A 16045-nucleotide genomic window follows, 5' to 3' on the forward strand; every position below is an offset into this window, starting at 1 on the left:
CAACACAGAATAGTGCTCAATAAATCGATATCTTATTATTCAAATAGAGAATCACCATTTCCTTATGAAGTTTTATTTTGTGGGCAGAAAGAGTTGAGAAAATCAGACTACATGAGCTATGTAAAGATTTGTGAAATATCGTGTATTAATTGGCAAAACATAAATATCATTTGATTATATAGTTTTATCCTAACATTGACTTTTTTATTTTTTATTGTTTTTAATATAAATTTATTTATTTTAATTGGAGGTTAATTACTTTACAATATTGTATTGGTTTTACCATACCAGGTTCGATGCATGATTTATGTTTAAAAATAGGTAAATAAGCATGAGTCAAAGAAAAAAAATAAACACATGATAATGCTGAATGAATAATATAGTACAGAAGAAGAAATGCTGACAATAAATAAAGGTAGAATCACGTTTGACTCAATGGCTGTGTGCTCAGTCATGTCCAATTCTTTGCAACACTTTGTACTGCAGGCTGCCAGGCTCCTCTTTCCATGGGATTTTCCAGGCAAAAATATTGGAGCAGGTTGCCATTTCCTCCTCCAGGGGATCTCCCTGACCCAGGGATCAAACATGAGTCTCCTGTGACTCCTGAATCACAGGGAGATTGTTTATCTGCTGTGCCATTAGGGAAGCCCACTCAATATTGACTAATTAGGAAAATTGTTTTTTTAATCTGTTAAATTGAAATGTTAAATGATAATTTCCCTTTTTGCATTTCTTTTTCTTGGAAATGGTCGTGATCACTGCCTTTTGTATAATGTCATGAACCTCTGTCTATAATTCTTCAGGTACTCTGTCTATAAGATCTAATCCCTTGAATCTATTTGTCACTTCCACTGTATAATCATAAGGGATTTGGTTTAGGTCATAAGTGAATGGGCTAGTGGTTTTCACCACTTTCTTCAATTTAAGTCTGAATTTTGCAATAAGGAGTTCATAATCTGAGCCACAGTCAGCTCCCAGTCTTGTTTTTGCTGACTCTGTAGAGCTTCTCCATCATTGGCTGCAAAGAATATAATCAATCTGATTTCAGTATTGACCATCTGGTGATGTCCATGTTTAGAGCCTTCTTTTGTGTTTTTGGAAGTGGGTGTTTGCTATGACAAGTACTTTTTCTTGGTGGCTAAAGGCAAAGAAGAAAAAAAAAAAAAAGATATACCCCTTTGAATCCACAGTTCCAAAGAATGGAAGGAGAAAAGAAAGCCTTCCTCAAAAAACAATGAAAAGAAACAGAGAAAAGTAATAGAATAGGAAACACTAGGGATTTCTTCAAGAAAATTAGAGATACCAGGGGGATATTTCATGCAAAAATGGGCATAATAAAGGAGAAAAATGGTATGGACCTAACAGAAGCAGAAGATATTAAGAAGAGGTGGCAAGAATACACAGAAGAACTATGCAAAAAAGATATTCATGACCCAGATAACCACATGGTGTGAGCACTCACCGAGAGTCAGATTTCCTGGAATGAGGATCAAGTGGGCCTTAGGAAGCTTCATGTTGAACAAAGTTAGTGGAGGTGATGAAATTCCAGTTGAGCTATTTCAAATCCTAAAAGATGATGCTGTGAAAGTACTGCACTCAATATGCCAGCAAATTTGGAAAACTCAGTAGTGACCACAGGACTGAAAAATGTCAGTTTGCAATCCAATTCCAAAGAAAGGCAATGCTAAAGAATGTTCATACTATTGCACAAATGTACTCATCTCACATACTAGCAAATTAATGCTAAAAATTCTCCAAGCCAGCCTTCAACAGTACCTGAACTGTGAATTTCCAGATGTTCAAGCTGGATTTAGAAAAGGAAGAGGAACCAGGGATCAAATTGCCAACATCCCTTGGATCATGGAAAAGGAAAAGAGTTCCAGAAAAACATCTGCTTTATTGACTATGTCAAGGCTTTTGACTGTGTGAATCACAACAAACTGTGGAAAGCTCTTAAAGAGATGGGAATACCAGACCACCTGACCTGCCTCTTGAGAAATCTGTATTCAGGTCAAGAAGCAACAGTTAGTTAGAACTGAACATGGAACAATAGACTGGTTCCAAATTGGTAAAGGACTACATCAAAGCTGTATATTGTCACCCTGCATATTTAAGTTACAGATGCAGAGTACATCATGTGAAATGCCGGGCTGGATGAAGCACAAGGTGGAATCAAGATTGCTGGGAGAAATATCAATAACCTCAGATATGCAGATGACACCACCCTTATAGCAGAAAACAAAGAACTAAAAGTCTCCTGATGAATTTGAAGGAGAAGAGTGAAAAAGTTGGCTTAAAAGTCAACATTCAGAAAACTAAGATCATGGCAACCAGTGCCATCACTTCACGGCAAATAGATGGGGAAACAATGGAAACAGTGAGAGATTTTATTTTCTTCAGCTCCAAAAACACTGTAGATTGTGACTGCAGCCATGAAATTAAAAGCTGCTTACTCCTTGGAGGAAAAGCTATGACCAACCTAGACAGCATATTAAAAAGCAGAGACATTACTTTTCCAACAAATATCTATCTAGTCAAAGCTATGGTTTTTCTAGGAATCAAGTATGGATGTGAGAGTTGGACTATAAAGAAAGCAGAGTGCTGAAGAATCCATGCTTTTGAACTGTGGTGTTGGAGAAGACTCTTGAGAGTCTCTTGGAGAGCAAGGAGATCACACCAGTCAATCTTAAATGAAATCAGTCCTGAATATACATTGGAAGGACTAATGATGAAGCTGAAGCTCCAATATTTTGGCCAACTCATGCAAAGAACAGACTCATTGGAAAAGCCCCTGATGCTGGGAAAGATTGAAGGTTTTCGAATCTTACATTCAGCTCTTTGATCCATTTTGAAGTAATTTTTGCAAATGGTGTAAAGTAGTGATCCCGTTTTATCTTTTTGTATGTAACTGAACAGTTTTCTTAGAGTATTTATTGAAGATATTGTCGCTTCACCATATCTTTTTTGTTTCTTTGTTGTAAACTTATGGTCCATATATTTGTATATTTATTTCTGGGCTCTCAGTTCTGTTATATTGATCCATGTGTCTTTCTGTTCCAGCACTGTACTTTTTTGATTACTATACTCTTGAAGTATGGTTTGAAATCAGGGGACATGACCTTTAGGTTTGTTTTTTCTCCACAAAATTATTTCGGTTACTTGGGATATTTTGTGTTTCCATAAAAAATTATAATTATTTTTGTTAGTTCTATGAAATATACCTTTGGATTTGTGACACGGGTTACATTGATTCTGTAGTTGGCTTTCAATAGTAGGAACATTTTAACAATGCTAATTCTTCCAATCCATGAGCACAACATATCTTCACATTTATTTATGTCTTATTTGATTTCTTTTACATGTATATTATAATTTTCAGTTTATAAGTGTTTCATATCCTTGGGTAAACTAATTCCTATGCATCTTAATTCTTTTTGATGCAATTGTAAATTAAATTGTTGTCTTAATTTCTTTTTCTAATAGTTTGTTATTAGTTTATAGAAACACAACAGACTTTTGTATATTGATTTTGTATACTGTTACTGCACTGAATTTATTTATTTACTGAGTTCTAAGGCTTTTGAGGTGTCTTTAGGGTTTTCTGTATGTAGTATCCTGTCGTCTGCAAATGGTAACAGTTTTAGTGTGTGTTTGTTTTGATGTGTTTTATTTGTTTTCCTTAATTGCTGTGGCTAGGACTTCCAATACTATGTTGAATAAAAGTGGGCACCCCTTGTCCTACTCTTATTTATGTTCTTATACAAAAAGCTTTTAGATTTTCACCATGGAGTATAATGTTAACTGTGATTTTCACATATATTTATTAAACTGAGGTATGTTCCCTCCATACTCTTTGTTGAGAGTTTTTAACACAAATAGAGTTTATCACATATTGAATTCTATTGAATACATTGTCTGCATCTATTGAGATGATTATATATATTTTTATTCTTTATTTTTTAATGCTATATCATATTGATTGGTTGCAAATATTGAATCATCCTTGCTTCTGGGATAAATCCTACTTGATCAAAGTGTATGATCCTTTTACTGTATTATTGGATTCAGTTGCTAATAATTTGCTGAAGAATTTTACACCTATGTTCATTAAGAATATTGGCCTATAATTTTATTTTATTTTATTTAGCTTTTTCTTGCTGTATCTTTGTCTGGTTTTGGTTGTCAGGATAGTACTGGATTCACAAAGTGTGTTTGAATAGTTTCCTTCTTTTTCAACTTTTTGGAAGAGTTTCAGGAAATAATTATTATATTTTTTTCTGTATTGTTTTATAGGATAGAATTCACCAGTGAAGCCATTTAGTCTTGGGCTTTTGTTTGTCGGGAGATTTTTGATTTCTGTTTCTATCTTTTTACTAAGAATCAATCTATTCAAACTTTCTATTTCTCTGTAGTTCAATCTTGAAAAGTTGGAATTTGTCTATGTCTTCTAAGTTGTCCCCTTTGTTGGAGTATGATTGTACATAGTGACTTCATGATGATCCTTTGTATTTCTGTGGTATCAGTAGTAACCACTCCTCTTTCATTTCCTATTCTATTTATTTAAGTTCTCTTATTTCTTCTTGGTTAATTTAGATAATTTTATTTCTTCAGTCATCCATTTTTTTGTTATTGTTCAGTAGTATGGTGAAGTTTTTTTTTTTTTTTTTTATCATTTCTTTCTCTTGTGGTTGATTTCTAATTGTATACCATTGTAGTCAGAGAAGATGCTTGATATGATTCCAATATCTTACATTTATTGAAACTTACTTTGAGCCCCAACATTTTACTTGTGCTTGAAAATGTTTCTATGTGTGTTTGAGAAGGACACATATTCTGCTGTTTTTAAATATAGTGTTTATCTATCTATTAAGTTATTCTGGTCTGAGTCATTTATGTTCAAAGTTTTCTTACTAATTTTCTGTCTGAATGACCTGTACATTGATGGAAGGATGCTGTCAGAGTCTCATACTGTTATTTGCTTTCAAGCTTTTCCTTAAGTGCATTAATATTTTACATATTTTGGTGACCTTCTGTTGGGTGCTTAAGCATTTGTAAATGTTATATCTTCTTTCTGGACCATTATTATGCAACATTTTTCTTTGTTTTCAATACCAGTCTTTGTTACAAGGTATATTTTGTGTGATTTGAGTAGAAGTACTTCAGATTTCTTTTCATTTCCATTTGTATGAAAGAATATTTTCCAATCCCTTTACTATTTGTTTCTGTAGGCATATATAAATTTTTCTTCTTCTTCTCCTTTTTTTTTTTAATCTATTGAGGAACTCTACATCTTTTGATTGGTGAATTGGGTCCATTTATAGTTAATTTAGGGCTTCCCTGGTGGCTGAGTCAGTAAAGAGTCATCCTGCAAAGCAGGAGGCCCACGTTTAATCTCTGAATTGGGAAGATGCCCTGCAGAAGGAAATGGCAACTTACTCCAGTGTTCTTGCCTGGGAAACCCCATGGACAGAGGAGCCTGGTGGGGTTGCAAGAGTCAGACATGACTTTTCAACTAAACCACCACCACCACCACCACAGTTAACATAATTGTTTAGTTATCTGCTTGTTGCTATATTATTTATTGTTTTTTCTGACTGTTTTTGTAGTTTATGTCTGTTTTGTTTTTTTTTTTTTTCTTTCTCTCTTCCTTTGGGTTTGATAGTTTTCTTTAGTGTTATGTTCAGATTCCTTTCTCATGTTCTTTTCTGTATGTATTACGAGTATTTTTTTTTCTTGTGGCTACTATAAAATTTATATATACCCTATGTAAATAGCAGTCTGTTTTAAACTGGTAGTGACTTAAATTTGATCACATTCTAAAGCTTTATATATTAGTTTCTTCTTCCATATTTTACACTTTCTATGACACATTTTTTCATCATTTTAATGTATTCCTTAACTAATTATTGCATTTTAGTTAACCTTACTGTTTTGTCTTTAATCTTTATTCTAGTTTTTAAGTGATTCATTTACTAACTTTTTAATATATTTACATTTTCCAGTAAGAATTTTACTTTTGTAAGTTTTGTTATTATTAATCAATTTTATATATGTTAAGCTTAAAGAAATCCTTTTAATTTTTCTTATAGGACAGTTTATTGATGATGAACTGCTTTTGCTTATCTCAGAAACTCTTAATCTCTCCTCCAATTATGAATGATAAAATTGCAGGGTAGAGAATTTATGATTGGAAGTCATGCCACTCTCTCTGGCTTTTAAAGTTTCTGCTGAAAAACTTGCTTTCGGCCTTATGAGGCTTCCCTTGTATGCAACAAGCCATTTCTTTTCTTGCTTCTTTTAGAATTCTATCTTTATTTTTTTTTATGTTAATAATTACTTTATTTCTTATTTCTTATTTTTTTGTTTTACTTTTTATTATTTATTTATTTATTTATTTTAAATTTTACAATATTGTATTGGTTTTGCCATATATCAAAATGAATCCACCACAGGTATACATGTGTTCCCCATCCTGAACCCTCCTCCCTCCTCCCTCCCGATACCATCCCTCTGGGTCGTCCCAGTGCACCAGCCCCAAGCATCCAGTATCGTGCATCAAACCTGGACTGGCGACTCGTTTCATATATGATATTATACATGTTTCAAGGCCATTCTCCCAAATCATCCCACCCTCTTCCTCTTCCATAGAGTCCAAAAGACTGTTCTATACATCAGTGTCTCTTTTGCTATCTCGTATACAAGGTTATTGTTACCATCTTTCTAAATTCCATATATATGCATTAGTATATGGAACTAGAGGATTCAACCTGCCTGACTTCAGGCTCTACTACAAAGCCACAGTCATCAAGACAGGATGGTACTGGCACAAAGACAGAAATATAGATCAGTGGAACAAAATAGAAAGCCCAGAGATAAATCCATGCACATATGGACACCTTATCTTTGACAAAGGAGGCAAGAATATACAATGGATTAAAGACAATCTCTTTAACAAGTGGTGCTGGGAAAAATGGTCAAGCACTTGTAAAAGAATGAAACTAGAACACTTTCTAACATCATACACAAAAAATAAACTCAAAATGGATTAAAGATCTAAACATAAGACCAGAAACTATAAAACTCCTAGAGGAGAACATAGGCAAAACACTCTCCGACATACATCACAGCAGGATCCTCTATGACCCACCTCCCAGAATATTGGAAATAAAAGCAAAAATAAACAAATGCGACCTAATTAAACTTAAAAGCTTCTGCACAACAAAAGAAACTATAAACAAGGTGAAAAGACAGCCTTCAGAATGGGAGAAAATAATAGTTAATGAAGCAACTGACAAACAACTAATCTCAAAAATATATAAGCAACTCCTACAGCTCAATTCCAGAAAAATAAATGACCCAATCAAAAAATGGGCCAAAGAACTAAATAGACATTTCTCCAAAGAAGACATACAGATGGCTAACAAACACATGAAAAGATGCTCAACATCACTCATTATCAGAGAAATGCAAATCAAAACCACTATGAGGTACCATTTCACGCCAGTCAGAATGGCTGTGATCCAAAAATCTACAAGCAATAAATGCTGGAGAGGGTATGGAGAAAAGGGAACCCTCTTACACTGTTGGTGGAAATGCAAACTACTACAGCCACTATGGAGAACAGTGTGGAGATTCCTTAAAAAACTGGAAATAGAACTGCCTTATGATCCAGCAATCCCACTGCTGGGCATACACACTGAGTAAACCAGAGTTGAAAGAGACACGTGTACCCCAATGTTCATCGCAGCACTGTTTATAATAGCCAGGACATGGAAGCAACTTAGATGTCCATCAGCAGATGAATGGATAAGAAAGCAGTGGTACATATACACAATGGAGTATTACTCAGCCATTAAAAAGAATACATTTGAATCAGTCTAATGAGGTGGATGAAACTGGAGCCTATTATACAGAGTGAAGTAAGCCAGAAAGAAAAACACCAATACAGTATTCTATCTTTATTCTTAACTTTTACTATTTTAATGTTTCTTGTTGAATGTCCCTTTGGTTTCATTTTATTTGGAACTCTCTGGGCTCCCTGGACCTGGGCTTTCTTACCCTAGGTTCCAGAAGTTTTCAGCCACTATTCCTTCAAATAATTTTTCTGGCCCTTTCTCTCTGTCTCTTCTTTTCCTGCAATTCCAGTAATATAAATGTTATTCCATTTACTGTTTTCAAATGTACAAGAAAGGGTATCTTTATTTTGTAAGTTCTTTTTTCATTTTGCTGCTCTGCCTGGGTAAGCCCTATTGCTTTATCTTCCAACTTACTGATTTATTTTTCTAACTCATCCACTCTACTATTTAAACCTTCTAATGTATTTTTCAGTGAAGTTGTAGTTTTATTTGGTACTTCTTTGTTGAATTTCTCCCTGTATTTATCTGTTTTTTCTCCTGAGCCACTTATGATCATTAATTTTAATTCTTTATTATGTAGATTGCTCATCTCCACTTCATTTTGTTCTTTTTCTTAAATTTTGTCTTATTCTTTCAGTTGCAACATATTCCTCTATATCTTCATTTTACCCAAATCTCTGTACTTGTTTCTACATATTTTACATATTAGGTAAATCAGCTACCTTTTCTAATCATGTAGAAGTGGCCTCATATAGATGTCCTGTGAGGCAGTCCAACCTAACTACTAGAGCCAGGCACTCAAGAGGTGTTACCTATGTGGGCTCCATAACTATGTGGGCTCCATGTGCCTTCCCTTTATGGTGGAACTGCAGCTGTTGCTATAGTATACTGGTGGATGGGACTGGCATATATGATGACTACTACAGTGCACTGGTGGATCAGGCTTCCCTGTAGTCCAGCCATATGGTCAGCCACATCTGCTATGGGACAGATTTCCCAGCCAACCAGGAGACTCTGACAAGTTGCATGGGCAAGCAGGGCTCTCACTAGAGCTGGCCCACTGGCCCTAACAAGTTAGAGGGAGAATTATAAAATGGCTCCCACCAGGGTCTCAGGTGTTAGGGAGCATCCCAACTGATTCTTGACTTTCTGGAAGAAGCTTCAAGATTAGTAAGTTGGTCCCCTTCACTATGTTTTGTGAGTTTTTCAATATGGTACTTTTGTGCTGGTTTTCAGGTTGTGTGATATCTGTGTATGAATCCTTTAAGAGCATGTTTTTCATTCTCTGCAGTTCTAAGGCTTTCCTGAATGTATTCTCCATTGGTTTTCAAAGACAGTTGTTTGGAGGGTTCATCTCTTTCATGAAGGATCCACAGTTTTGGGTGGATAACGGCTCAGCTGGTAAAAAATCTGCTTGCAATGTGGGAGACATGAGTTGGGAATATCCCCTGGAGAAGAGAAAAGCTACCCACTCCAGTATTCTGGCCTAGAGAATTCCATGGACTGTATAGTCCATGGGGTCACAAAGAGTTGGAAACGACTGAGTGACTTTCACTTCACTTTGAACATGGAGCTCAAATCCCCTCCTCCTGAGAGAAGATCTGTCTGTACCTTTGTGATCCTTCTTGATTGTGAGACAACACCATGATTCGATTTCTGGGTTGGAAAGATCTGCTGGAGAAAGGACAAGCTACCTACTCCAGTATTCTTGAGCTTCCCTTGTTGCTCAGCTGGTAAAGAATCGGCTTGTAATTTGGGAGACCTGGGTTTGATCCCCAGGTTGGGAAGATCCCCTGGAGAAGGGAATGGGTTACCTACTCCAGTATTCTGGCCTGGAGAATTCCATGGATGGTATAGTCCATTGGTTTGCAGAGTCAGACACAATTGAGCAACTTTCACTTTCACTTTTCACAGCTGGGGTGTAGGTTTTATTTTTGGTAAAACCATATCTCTGCCTCTCCTGCCCCTTTTAACTTCTGTTGTAGAGACTCTGCTCATCTAGATTTCATGTCCCTTTCAGAGGGAATTATTACATATGCAGCTGTAGATTTGTTGTGTCCATGGAAGGAGGTGAGTTCAGGATCTTCCTATGCACCATCTTCAGCTCTCCCCTAGTCTGTTTCCTTCCTTGTACAGACATATCTATTGTAGTTGCCAAGTATCTTGAAATCAGATCTGGAATTAAGATGAAGACAGTGAGCTACCTAAGGTGCAAAAGTTAAGAAGGTATTAACTGTAAAACTGAACAATTTGGTGTGAAAACTTAAAAATGCTACTCATTCTTTTGACACAACTGAGACCAGCCTGTTCAAAAATGTGCATCCCCCTCCCCCCACCAAATTCCACTTGGATCTAAAAACCCATTAGTTGGATTGGCCATAGAAGAAGGGAGGTGATTATTACTTCTCTCTCAACAATCTGGTTACTACTTCCTGGAAGACACTGTGAGAGACCATTATCATTAGTAATGAATGTCATTTTCTGCTCCTCTTCATGTTCCCTTGTGATTTCCAACAGTCATTCAAAAATATTATTTCATCTTTGTCAGGGTCAGATAGTAAAGATATATGTATCTTCATGCCAATTAAGAATACTAAAAACATTTGTAGAGATTGCTTTAAACAATTTACATGGCTAAAGTAACTTTCTCTGCTTTCTCCAATATCATATCACCTGAAAAAAAAAAAAAGAAAGTTAAAAGTCAGGCTAACATTCTTATTGGTGGATTTGTTCTTAATTTTCACATTTAGAGAACTTCAGGAGTTTGATAGGATGACTCCCATGAAGGAGATAAGGAAAGACAAATGTTAAAACATCATCAAACCAGAAACATTAGATTTCTGGTTTCATCAGATTTTCATCAGATTTTCAACTATATCTAGTTGACAAAATGCCTTGATTAGGTATTGAAAACAATCTGTGCACATGTAAGCCCTTATTTTCAATAAAATACAATATGAGAGAAACTGAAGTCATGTGGAAACACAGTGTACATGGTTGAGGTTATTAACACAATCAGGCCATTCCAATCCATTGCATTATACATATAGGATCATTAAATACATTAAAGATACCCAATTGCTAACTTGATCTGAAGGCCAGTAATAATCCTATGAACAAAGAAATGAAGTTCAAGCGACAACCATGCCAAGACAACTTTACACTGTTAACTAATTAATTAGAAAATCTTTAATGAACTTTGTGATACACAAGCCCTTACACCGTATGGTGGAGGGCTTAATGGTTGGGGTGGGAGCTGGAAGAGTTAGGCATATGGGGTCTGGCATCCTTCCAGGGACAATGGTTAACACCTGCTAAGTTAAAAAATTCTCAAGCTTGTATATGTACTCAGGTGTATCAGAAAGAATATGTGAATCAATACAATAAACGTTGGCCAACTTCCTGGGGCTCTCAATTTTTAGCATAAAAAATTTAAGAAAGTGAACTCAGAAGTAACTTTAAACATTTTTATATTACAACAAACACCAATATATTATGAAATAAAATGCAAGATATGCATGCATTTATAAGATAAAACGGAAGACTTCAAAGAAATTTCACACTTGCTATAGGCCAGTTAAGTCTAGATCCCAGAGCCGTGGGCAAACACATTATTTTCTCTGTGCTGATATGGAAAAATGACTGAAAAAGTTGGAGAAGTACTTTCCCTAAATAAGTTTGTTTTGTGGATTCTTTCTGAGTCCATTAGCACTAGGTGGGGAAAAATAACTTTGCCATTGAAACTGATGGCTTAATTAGTGAAATTTTTAATAATTTCAGGCTGAGATATCACTCAAGATTTAACAAAAAATATGACATTTCTAGCTTCTCCCAAAATAGATGACAAAGTAGATCCTGATTTTGATGTCACTAACTAAACCCCTAATAAACCTAAAATTTCTAAATAAAGAGCCTCCCCACCCCACTCACTCTGTCTCTGAAATAGGACTAGGTATATCCAGATTTAGGGTAGTAGATGAAAGTCAAGGGTTGTAAATTAAATGATTCCCTTTCAGGAAAAGCACAGATATCCCTAGGAATGTATTACTTTCTAAACCAGGTGATAGAGAGAAAGCCTGCCCCATAGTAACAGACAAGGTATTAAGTCTTAGTTATAGGACAAGAAAAGGAAAAAGGAGAAAAGGAAAGATATACCCATTTGAAGGCAGAGTTTCAAAGAATATCAAAGAGAGATAAGAAAGTCCTCCTCAGTGATCACTGCAAAGAAATAGAGGAAAACAACAGAATAGGAAAATCTAGAGATCTCTTCAAGAAAATTAGAGATACCAAGGGAACATTTCATGCAACTTCAGTTCAGTTCAGCTGCTCACTTGTGTCCGACTCTTTGTGACCCCATGAACCGCAGCACACCAGGCCTCCCTGTGTATCACCAACTCCCAGAGTTTACCCAAACTCATGTCCATGAGTTGGTGATGCCATCCAACTATCTCAACCTCTGTCATCCCCTTCTCCTCCTGCCTTCAATCTTTCCCAGCATCAGGGTCTTTTCAAATGAGTTAGATCTTCTCCTCAGGAGGCCAAAGAATTGGAATTTCAGCTTCAACAACAGTCCTTCCAAATAACATTCAGGACTGATCTCCTTTAGGATGAACTGGTTGGAGCTCCTTGCAGTCCAAGGGACTCTCATTAGTCTTTTTCAACACCACAATTCAAAAGCATCAATTCTTCAGCACTCAGCTTTCCTTAAAGATGGGCACAATAAAGGAGAGAAATGGTATAAACCTAACAGAAGCAGAAGATATTAAGAGGTGGCAAGAATACACAGAAGAACTACACCAAAAATATCTTCATGACCCAGATAATCACAATTGTGTGTTCACTTACCTAAAGCCAGACATTCTGGAATGTGAAGTCAAGTGGGCCTTACAAAGCATCACTATGAACAAAGCTAGTGGAGGTGATGGAATTCCAGTTGAGCTATTTCAAATCCTGAAAGATGATGCTGTGAAAGTGTTGCACTTAATATGCCAGCAAATATGGAAAACTCAGCAGTGACTACAGGACTGGAAAAGGCCAGTTTTCATTCCAATCTCAAAGAAAGGCAATGCCAAATAATGCTCAAACTACCATACAATTGCCCTCATTTCACACACCAGTAAAGTAATGCTCAAAATTCTCCAAGTGAGGCTTCATCAGTACATGAACCATGAAATTCCAGATGTTCAAGCTGGATTTAGAAAAGGAAGAGGAACCAGAGATCAAATTGCTGACATCCATGGGATAATCAAAAAAGCAAGAGTGTTCCAAAAAAATATCTACTTCTTTATTGACTATGCCAAAACCTTTGTGTGGATCACAACACACTGGAAAATTCTTAAAGAGATGGGAATACCACACCACCTGACCTGCTTCCTGAGAAATCTGTATGCAGTCAAGAAGCTACGGTTAGAACTGGACATGGAACAACAAGCAGGTTCCAAATCAGGAAAGGAGTACATCAAGGCTATATGTTGTCACCCTACTTATTTAACTTATATGCAGAGTACATCATCGGAGAAGGCAATGTCACCCCACTCCAGTACTCTTGCTTGGAAAATCCCATGGATGGAGGAGCCTGGTAGGCTGCAGTCCATGGGGTCGCTAAGAGTCAGACATGACTGAGCGACTTCACTTTCACTTTTCACTCTCATACATTGGAGAAGGAAATGGCAACCCACTCCAGTGTTCTTGCCTGGAGAATCCCAGGGACGGGGGAGCCTTATGGGCTGCCATCTATGAGGTTGCACAGAGTCAGACATGACTGAAGCGACTTAGAAGCAGAGTACATCATGAGAAATACCTGACTGGATGAAACACAAGCTGGAATCAAGATTGCTGGGAGAAATATCAACAACCTCAGATATACAGAGGACACCACCCTTATGGCAGAAAGCTAAAAAGAACTAAAAAGCATCTTGATGAAAGTGAAAGTGGAGAGTGTAAAAGTTGGCTTAAAACTTAACATTCAGAAAACTAAGTTTATGGTATCTGATCCCATCAGTTCATGGGAAATAGATGGGGAAAGAGTGAAAACAGTGACAGACTTTATTTTTTGGGCTCCAAAATCACTGCAGATGGTGACTGCAGTCATGAAATTAAAAGACGTTTGCTCCTTGGAAAGAAAGTTGTGACTAACGTAGACAGCATATTAAAAAGCACAGACATTACTTTGCCAACAAACGTCTGTCTAGTCAAAGCTATGGTTTTTCCAGTAGTCATGTATGGATGTGAGAGTTGGACTATAAAGAAAGCTGAGTGCTGTAGAACTGATGCTTTTGAACTGTGGTGTTGGAGAAGATTTTTGACAGCCCCTTGGACATCAAGGTCATCCAAGAGTGCATCCTAAAGGAAATCAGTCCTGAATATTCATTGGAATGACTGATGCTGAAGGTGAAACTCCGACGCTTTGGCCACTTGATGGGAAGATCTGACTAATTGGCAAAGACCTTGATGCCAGGAAAGATTGAAGGCAGCAGGAGAAGGGGACTGCAGAGGATGAGATGATTGGATGGCATCACTGACTTGATGACACGAGTTTGAGTTAGCTCCAAGAGTTGGTGATGGATAGGGAAGCCTGGCGTGCTGCAGTCCATGGGGTCACAAAGAGTTGGACATGAGTGAGTGACTGAACTGAACTGAACTATAGAGCAAGACTGCTTTAAGTCAGGTAGTAGCAACTTCAGCCCTCAATGCATATCTGACACACTGACTTTCTGTATGGCCACAAAATAAAAGTGGTTTTCACATTTTTAAAATTAAAAAATAAAAAAAACATTCCCCACCTCAATGTTTTCCAGATATATGAAAATTGCATAAAATTCATATATAATCGCCAAAGTTTTATTCGAGTGCAGCCATACTCATTCGGTTCATGTGTTATTTGTGGTTGCCTTTGTGCTACAACAGCAGAGTTGCATAGTTATAACAAAACCTAACATATTTACTGTCTTTTTATTTTTTATTTTTCAGAGAACCCATTTATCAATCCTTGGTTTAAAGTCTTGTTGTGTAGTCCTACGGCCAATAGCATCAGTATCATCTGGGAGATTGTTAAAAGTGTAAAATCTCAGGTACCACCCCATCTCTGCTAAATGAGAACTGAATCATAGCAAGTTTCATTATTAATTCTTATGCACAGTAAAGTTTTGGAATCACTGGGCAAGGTCAAAATGACCTTTCAGATGTGTGTGCTTCTCCTCAATTCCAGCAGGCTAAAGGGTACAGGAGAATCGAGTCTTAGATCAGGAATATCTGAACTAACATTGCTCATGGTTGCTGAAAATGAAAATAAACTCCATGGTTGCTTTTTGCACAGGGAAACTTTTTTTTATTAAACCAAAATGATATAGATGAAGAGCAGATGTTCAGGCTGAAATGATTCCTTCAAAACAAATTTCTCCTAAGAAATACCTTCACTGAAAGAAGATGCTCTTAGATCACCCTTGATCCCAGGATGCTCAGGGTTTGTACCCCTGTTGAAGCTATATATGCTACAATATAGCTCCGATAAAGGGTGTCAGAACTTATTAGTTAGACAGGTACCAAAGAAAAACTCATTCAGTATCATCAAGATTCTATTGAGTTTTGTGCTGCCATGAAATCCCTTTTTTGCTGCATTTTTTACCTATGTGTTCATTTCAACTCCAACAAACACATTCACAAAAACACAGAAATATACACATATAGCACCTGTGGCTGATTTAAACAATCACCTAGATTTCTTCTTCCTTTTTAATTCTGTGTGGAAAGAGAAATTTAAAAATTATCTCTACTAGCTATGAAATTATAGAAATTATTTTAAAATGAGGTCTATTTTGCTATTTTCTAAAACTATAACTGTAGACACTAGTGGACAGAAAACAGCAAGACTAAGGGAGACAGTTGTTACATGCTTAGAGTGAGATCCCTCTATGTACACCAAGCACTGCTACACATGTCTTGTCTTTGCTGCTACCAGTAAATACATCCACACAGTAGAATGTATGGAACAGCTTAATATAGCAGGGCCCCAAAAGTCACCAACATTCAGTCTGTGGTAAGTGTTCACTGCAATGCTAATGTCCCAGGGGTTATCTTTTCTGAGGTTCCCTCAAGCTTCACAAGTCTTTTAGAACAATATAGTATCATCTTACTATTGATTTTTAAGTACATACTTACTTGAATGCACAATTACAGCAGACATTGTGCTA

Source organism: Bos indicus, chromosome 24 (assembly GCF_029378745.1).
Source record: "Bos indicus isolate NIAB-ARS_2022 breed Sahiwal x Tharparkar chromosome 24, NIAB-ARS_B.indTharparkar_mat_pri_1.0, whole genome shotgun sequence".
Lineage (NCBI taxonomy): Eukaryota > Metazoa > Chordata > Mammalia > Artiodactyla > Bovidae > Bos > Bos indicus.